Raw genomic sequence first — 7,872 nt, forward strand, 5'->3', positions numbered from 1 at the left:
AACTCCACGGTTCTGCCGCCCATTTGCACGCCGATGGGCTGGCTGGGCTACGTGTTGGCGGGTCTGCTAAGGAAGGCGGCATCTTCGTACGGCAGTACTTTTGGAATTGATCACTGGGGGTATGGGATGGGCTGATGGGGGTGTGGAACTGGTTGTTGTGGGTGTGGAACTGGTTGTTGCGGGTGTGGAACTGGTTGTTGCAGGTGTGGAACTGGTTGTTGTGGGTGTGGAACTGGTTGTTGCGGGTGTGGAACTGGTTGTTGTGGTTGTGGAACTGGTTGTTGTGGTTGTGGAACTGGTTGTTGTGGGTGTGGAACTGGTTGTTGCGGGTGTGGAACTGGTTGTTGTGGTTGTGGAACTGGTTGTTGTGGTTGTGGAACTGGTTGTTGTGGGTGTGGAACTGGTTGTTGTGGTTGTGGAACTGGTTGTTGTGGTTGTGGAACTGGTTGTTGTGGTTGTGGAACTGGTTGTTGTGGGTGTGGAACTGGTTGTTGTGGTTGTGGAACTGGTTGTTGCAGGTGTGGAACTGGTTGTTGCAGGTGTGGAACTGGTTGTTGTGGTTGTGGAACTGGTTGTTGTGGTTGTGGAACTGGTTGTTGTGGGTGTGGAACTGGTTGTTGTGGGTGTGGAACTGGTTGTTGTGGGTGTGGAATTGGTTGTTGCAGGTGTGGAACTGGTTGTTGTGGTTGTGGTACTGGTTGTTGTGGTTGTGGAACTGGTTGTTGCAGGTGTGGAATTGGTTGTTGTGGGTGTGGAACTGGTTGTTGCAGGTGTGGAACTGGTTGTTGCAGGTGTGGAACTGGTTGTTGTGGTTGTGGAACTGGTTGTTGTGGTTGTGGAACTGGTTGTTGCAGGTGTGGAATTGGTTGTTGTGGGTGTGGAACTGGTTGTTGCAGGTGTGGAACTGGTTGTTGCAGGTGTGGAACTGGTTGTTGTGGTTGTGGAACTGGTTGTTGCAGGTGTGGAACTGGTTGCGGGTGTGGAACTGGTTGTTGCGGGTGTGGAACTGGTTGTTGTGGGTGTGGAACTGGTAGTTGTAGTTGTGGAACTGGTTGTTGTGGTTGTGGAACTGGTTGTTGTGGTTGTGGAACTGGTTGTTGTGGTTGTGGAACTGGTTGTTGTGGTTGTGGAACTGGTTGTTGTGGGTGTGGAACTGGTTGTTGTAGTTGTGGAACTGGTTGTTGTAGTTGTGGAACTGGTTGTTGTAGTTGTGGAACTGGTTGTTGTAGTTGTGGAACTGGTTGTTGTAGTTGTGGAACTGGTTGTTGTAGTTGTGGAACTGGTTGTTGTAGTTGTGGAACTGGTTGTTGTGGGTGTGGAACTGGTTGTTGTGGGTGTGGAACTGGTTGTTGTGGTTGTGGAACTGGTTGTTGTGGTTGTGGAACTGGTTGTTGCAGGTGTGGAACTGGTTGTTGTGGTTGTGGAACTGGTTGTTGCGGGTGTGGAACTGGTTGTTGTGGGTGTGGAACTGGTTGTTGTGGTTGTGGAACTGGTTGTTGTGGGTGTGGAACTGGTTGTTGTGGGTGTGGAACTGGTTGTTGTGGTTGTGGAACTGGTTGTTGCGGGTGTGGAACTGGTTGTTGCGGGTGTGGAACTGGTTGTTGTGGGTGTGGAACTGGTTGTTGTGGTTGTGGAACTGGTTGTTGCGGTTGTGGAACTGGTTGTTGCAGGTGTGGAACTGGTTGTTGTGGTTGTGGAACTGGTTGTTGCGGGTGTGGAACTGGTTGTTGTGGGTGTGGAACTGGTTGTTGTGGTTGTGGAACTGGTTGTTGCAGGTGTGGAACTGGTTGTTGTGGTTGTGGAATTGGTTGTTGCAGGTGTGGAACTGGTTGTTGTGGGTGTGGAACTGGTTGTTGTGGTTGTGGAACTGGTTGTTGTGGGTGTGGAACTGGTTGTTGTGGTTGTGGAACTGGTTGTTGCGGGTGTGGAACTGGTTGTTGTGGGTGTGGAACTGGTTGTTGTGGGTGTGGAACTGGTTGTTGCAGGTGTGGAACTGGTTGTTGCAGGTGTGGAACTGGTTGTTGTGGTTGTGGAACTGGTTGTTGCAGGTGTGGAACTGGTTGTTGTGGTTGTGGAATTGGTTGTTGCAGGTGTGGAACTGGTTGTTGTGGGTGTGGAACAGGTTGTTGTGGTTGTGGAACAGGTTGTTGTAGTAGTGGAACTGGTTGTTGTGGTTGTGGAACAGGTTGTTGTGGTTGTGGAACAGGTTGTTGTGGTTGTGGAACAGGTTGTTGTGGTTGTGGAACTGGTTGTTGTGGTTGTGGAACTGGTTGTTGTAGTTGTGGAACTGGTTGTTGTAGTTGTGGAACTGGTTGTTGTAGTTGTGGAACTGGTTGTTGTGGTTGTGGAACAGGTTGTTGTGGTTGTGGAACTGGTTGTTGTAGTTGTGGAACTGGTTGTTGTAGTTGTGGAACTGGTTGTTGTAGTTGTGGAACTGGTTGTTGTGGTTGTGGAACAGGTTGTTGTGGTTGTGGAACTGGTTGTTGTAGTTGTGGAACTGGTTGTTGTAGTTGTGGAACTGGTTGTTGTAGTTGTGGAACTGGTTGTTGTAGTTGTGGAACTGGTTGTTGTGGTTGTGGAACTGGTTGTTGCAGGTGTGGAACTGGTTGTTGTGGTTGTGGAATTGGTTGTTGCAGGTGTGGAACTGGTTGTTGTGGTTGTGGAACTGGTTGTTGTGGGTGTGGAACTGGTTGTTGTGGGTGTGGAACTGGTTGTTGTGGGTGTGGAACAGGTTGTTGTGGTTGTGGAACAGGTTGTTGTGGTTGTGGAACTGGTTGTTGTGGGTGTGGAACTGGTTGTTGTGGGTGTGGAACTGGTTGTTGTGGTTGTGGAACTGGTTGTTGCAGGTGTGGAACTGGTTGTTGTAGTTGTGGAACTGGTTGTTGTAGTTGTGGAACTGGTTGTTGTAGTAGTGGAACTGGTTGTTGTAGTAGTGGAACAGGTTGTTGTGGTTGTGGAACAGAGAGTTGGGGCAACATGTGAAGCCCTCAGCAACAGCGGGCAACACCCAAAAAGCCTCAACACGCTACAACACCTGAAACACACACTCGTCACGCTAAGTGTTGTTGCACCTCCCACTTGAGCAGTCACCGAGTGCCTCCAAGACACTCTCGAGTGGGAGTCATGCAGATGAGGCTCTTGACTCTCTCTCTCTCTCTCAGGACAAAAAGAAAAAAAAAGAGAGATTTTCACGTGTGTTTCGTTTTGCTACTGTGATCTTATCTAACGCAGCTGACAGAGCCGAGCTTCAGCTCTGGGGCCGAGCTTCAGCTCTGGGGTCGAGCTTCAGATATGGGGCCTAGCTTCAGCTCTAGGGACAAGCTTCACCTTTATAGGACCTTGCCTTTCTTACGGTCGGGTGTCTAGTGCAGTGATTACTGGCCCCTTTCTTTCTTGTCATATCTGTCTTTAAAACTGTGGATGGAGTTATACATTCACATTTCTAGTGCACTTCAATTTCCACAACATTCCCATTTTTATTAGCAACCAAAGTTCAGAGATGTAATGTCTCCATACCTTTTTTTTCGCGCCCTGCTGTCTTCTATTCGTTAGGTAGTTTTCCACCTAATTTACAGTTTGGTAAGCTGTTGTTGAGGGGAGGAAGCCAGTGTGTTATATCAAGGTCACTCTAGCCAAAGCTGCCCGCACGGTCACTCATCCGCTTGCTGGCCAAACCCAACGGTGCTGAACCTGACGAGGACAAACAGGTCTACACAATGACCACCCGCTGCCGCTGGCGCCCACCAGTCCACTGAAAGGGAAACATGACTGCCTCTGGGGCCTCCCGGACACGGTCCCTGTTTATGTTGTCTTCTCGCGCGGATAAACAAACATTGTTTGTGCCACAGATGCCACAGATGCCACAGAAGACAAGTAAAACGACTAGGGAAGGTATACACAGACTCCTTGAAAGTCTCCGTCAAATGTAAACAGTTTTTAATTTCCTAGTCAAGAAAATCTAAAGATTATCCACTGGGGCAAATGTTTGCGGTCGCCCACCGGGTACTAAATACAAATACAAATAAATACAAATATTTATTCAGGTAAAGTACATACATACAAGGTGAAATACAAAAGTTGATGGATTTATAGATAGAGCTAGTACATACAATGCCTAAAGCCACTATTACGCCAAGCGTTTCGGGCAGAGTTCTGTAGTTCTGTACTGTAGTTCCTCATGTCTGACACTGACTCGGACACACACTACAGTATCATCTGTATCATCTCCGTATCATCTATCCTGCCCTATAGGAAAACAGACATTTTTAAATCTGATCCACGTATAGAATGTATTTAAACCACAATAGAGTCAAAATAACTTTACACAAATAAAATGAAATAATCTTGTTTAATCTCTCAGAATGTTCGGTAATACGTTTATTGTTTGTGATGTGTGTCTATGTATGTATTAACACGATGTACTGAACGGGGTAAGAATAGCTTGAGCTACCTCATCCCTTTGTGTGTATTTTACCTGAATAAACTTATTTCAGTTTCAATTTCTTGTCTGAAGACATAATGCCCAGACCACACATCACATAATGACCAGACCACATATCACATAATGACCAGACCACACATCACATAATGACCAGACCACATATCACATAATGACCAGACCACACATCACATAATGACCAGACCACACATCACAAAATGGTGAAACGACGACAAAAATTTATTTAGACGACGTTTCGGTCCGTCCAGGTTGGACCATTCTCAAGTCGTGTGTTGTAATGGTCCACGACGGACCGAAATGCAGTTGTTTCGCCAATTTCTAATGTGTGGTTTGGTCATTATGGGCCAGATTCTCGAAGCAGTTACGCAAGTATGTTGACCAGATCACACACATTCTCAAGTCGATCGATTTGAGAATGGTCCAGGATGGACCGAAACGTCGTCGTCCCTTCACCTTCTAATGTGTGGTCTGGTATACATACTTTAGCCACGTTATTGTGACTCATCGCCTGCAGTTACGCAAGCACTTACGAACCTGGGGCCAGATTCATGAAGCACTTACGTAAGCACTTACGAACCTGTACATCTTTCCTAAATCTCTGTCGGCGTTGTTTACAATTATTAAACAGTTAATGAGCTCCGAAGCACCAGGAGGCTGTTTATAACAATAACAACAGTTGACTAGGAAGTGTTCATGCTTGCAAACTGTTTAATAAATGTAACCAAAGCCATCAAATATTGAGGAAAGATGTGCACGTTCGTAAGTACTTGCGTAACCGCTTCGTGAATCTGGCCCCATATCCTCAGCCACGTTACTGTGACGTGCCGTCTGCACGTGCCTGAAGACCTTACGTCTCAAGAAGGCATTAAGTACACTGGACACAACCAGCGTAACCAGAGACTGGACAACAATACCCTTTCAGACCAGAGACACCAGACCAATGATGGTACTACTTTTTAAAGACATTTCTACCGTCTACAGTAGAATATGTTACACGTTAACTGCCGCAGTCGTAGGTAGAAAAGTTGATAGACTTAGAGAACGTGCAGAGATCTCGTTATTTTTTTCGTTTTTTTTTTACCAAAGAACTTGCCAAGGATGGTCTTATGTTGGCCGCAATTGATCACATCAAACTGGTACATTATTGTGACCACTAAAACTCAAGCGGAGGCCAGAGAGATACATATATATACATCGAGAGATATATATATTATATACATATAGATATATGTATATATTTTACAGATGTGCAATCCACATTTGGTAAAATAGATGCACAGGTTCCAAATCTGCACAGTTTTATTGACCCCTTGCAAGACTAACAGGTACGGCACATAGGGCAATATTCACCCCCCCTCCCCCCCCTTCCCCTCCCCATGAAATCTAAGGGTGCAATGGGTACCCTTAGAAACAATGCAATAACCAAATGCAAAACTACACTGCCTTTAAAGATCAAGGTCCCTTATCACCCAGGCTATGAGAGCGCGGTACATGGAGGTGCATGCGTGCCGCGGCACCCAACAGCCTGGTTAAACAGTCCCCCCCCCCCCTTCCTTCCCTCCCCCCAAGGAACCACCTCAGGGTAACCATTGTGAGTAAACCTCTAAATACTTGCCAGTTGTCACAATTATTTAATTACTACCATTATTTGCGTCATTTAAATGTTTACACAATTATATTAATTTAATATATCCTCAATTGTCTCCTAATTTCATTTATCATTTTGATTGCAGTGTATTCTCGCTGTTAATTCTGATATGTTGTGCACAATCGCTTCGGCGAGCTATTACGCTGGCGTTCTTCAATTATTAAATTTGAAATGATGAGAAAATTGCAATGATTATTGTGACCTTCTAACTCGGAAGGTTTGAGTCAGGTTACTGTTGAAGGGAAGACATACTCATTCTGTCCAGGTAGACTTGCTAATTGTGTCCAGGTAGACTTGCTAATTGTGTCCAGGTAGACTTGCTAATTGTGTCCAGGTAGACTTGCTAATTGTGTCCAGGGTAGACTTGCTAATTGTGTCCAGGTAGACTTGCTAATTGTGTCCAGGTAGACTTGCTAAATGTGTCCAGGTAGACTTGCTAATTGTGTTCAGGTAGACTTGCTAAATGTGTCCAGGTAGACTTGCTAATTGTGTCCAGGTAGACTTGCTAATTGTGTCCAGGTAGACTTGCTAATTGTGTCCAGGTAGACTTGCTAATTGTGTCCAGGTAGACTTGCTAAATGTGTCCAGGTAGACTTGCTAATTGTGTCCAGGTAGACTTGCTAATTGTGTCCAGGTAGACTTGCTAATTGTGTCCAGGTAGACTTGCTAATTGTGTCCAGGGTAGACTTGCTAATTGTGTCCAGGGTAGACTTGCTAATTGTGTCCAGGGTAGACTTGCTAATTGTGTTCAGGTAGACTTGCTTATTTTGTCCAGGGAGTAACATTAGGAAGATGTAATCGCTTAAGTATTCTGTAGTTGGTGGCTACTCGACTCTTTATTGGTGTGTGCGTGTGTACTCACCTAATTGTACTCACCTAATTGTGCTTGCGGGGGTTGAGCTCTGGCTCTTTGGTCCCGCCTCTCAACCGTCAATCAACTGGTGTACAGATTCCTGAGCCTATTGGGCTCTATCATATCTACATTTGGAACTGTGTATGGAGTCAGCCTCCACCACATCACTTCCTAATGCATTCCATTTACTAACTACTCTGACACTGAAAAAGTTCTTTCTAACGTCTCTGTGGCTCATTTGGGTACTCAGCTTCCACCTGTGTCCCCTTGTTCGCGTCCCACCAGTGTTGAATAGTTCATCCTTGTTTACCCGGTCGATTCCCCTGAGGATTTTGTAGGTTGTGATCATGTCCCCCCTTACTCTTCTGTCTTCCAGTGTCGTGAGGTGCATTTCCCGCAACCTTTCCTCATAACTCATGCCTCTTAGTTCTGGGACTAGTCTAGTAGCATACCTTTGGACTTTTTCCAGCTTCGTCTTCGTCTGTGTGTGTGTGTGCGTGTGTGTGTGTGTGTGTGTGTGTGTACTCACCTAGTTGTACTCACCTAGTTGTGTTTGCGGGGGTTGAGCTCTGGCTCTTTGGTCCCGCCTCTCAACCGTCAATCAACAGGTGTACAGATTCCTGAGCCTATCGGGCTCTGTCATATCTACACTTGAAACTGTGTATGGAGTGAGCCTCCACCACATCACCCCCTAATGCATTCCATTTGTCAACCACTCTGACACTAAAAAAGTTCTTTCTAATATCTCTGTGGCTCATTTGGGCACTCAGTTTCCACCTGTGTCCCCTTGTGCGTGTTCCCCTTGTGTTAAATCGAATGTGTGTGTGTGTGTGTGTGTGTGTGTGTGTGTGTGTGTGTGTGTGTAGTCTGACCTACATGTGCGGGCCTGGTCAAGCGTATGCCCCCGCTCGT

Source organism: Procambarus clarkii, chromosome 19, assembly GCF_040958095.1.
Source record: "Procambarus clarkii isolate CNS0578487 chromosome 19, FALCON_Pclarkii_2.0, whole genome shotgun sequence".
Taxonomy (NCBI): Eukaryota; Metazoa; Arthropoda; class Malacostraca; order Decapoda; family Cambaridae; genus Procambarus; species Procambarus clarkii.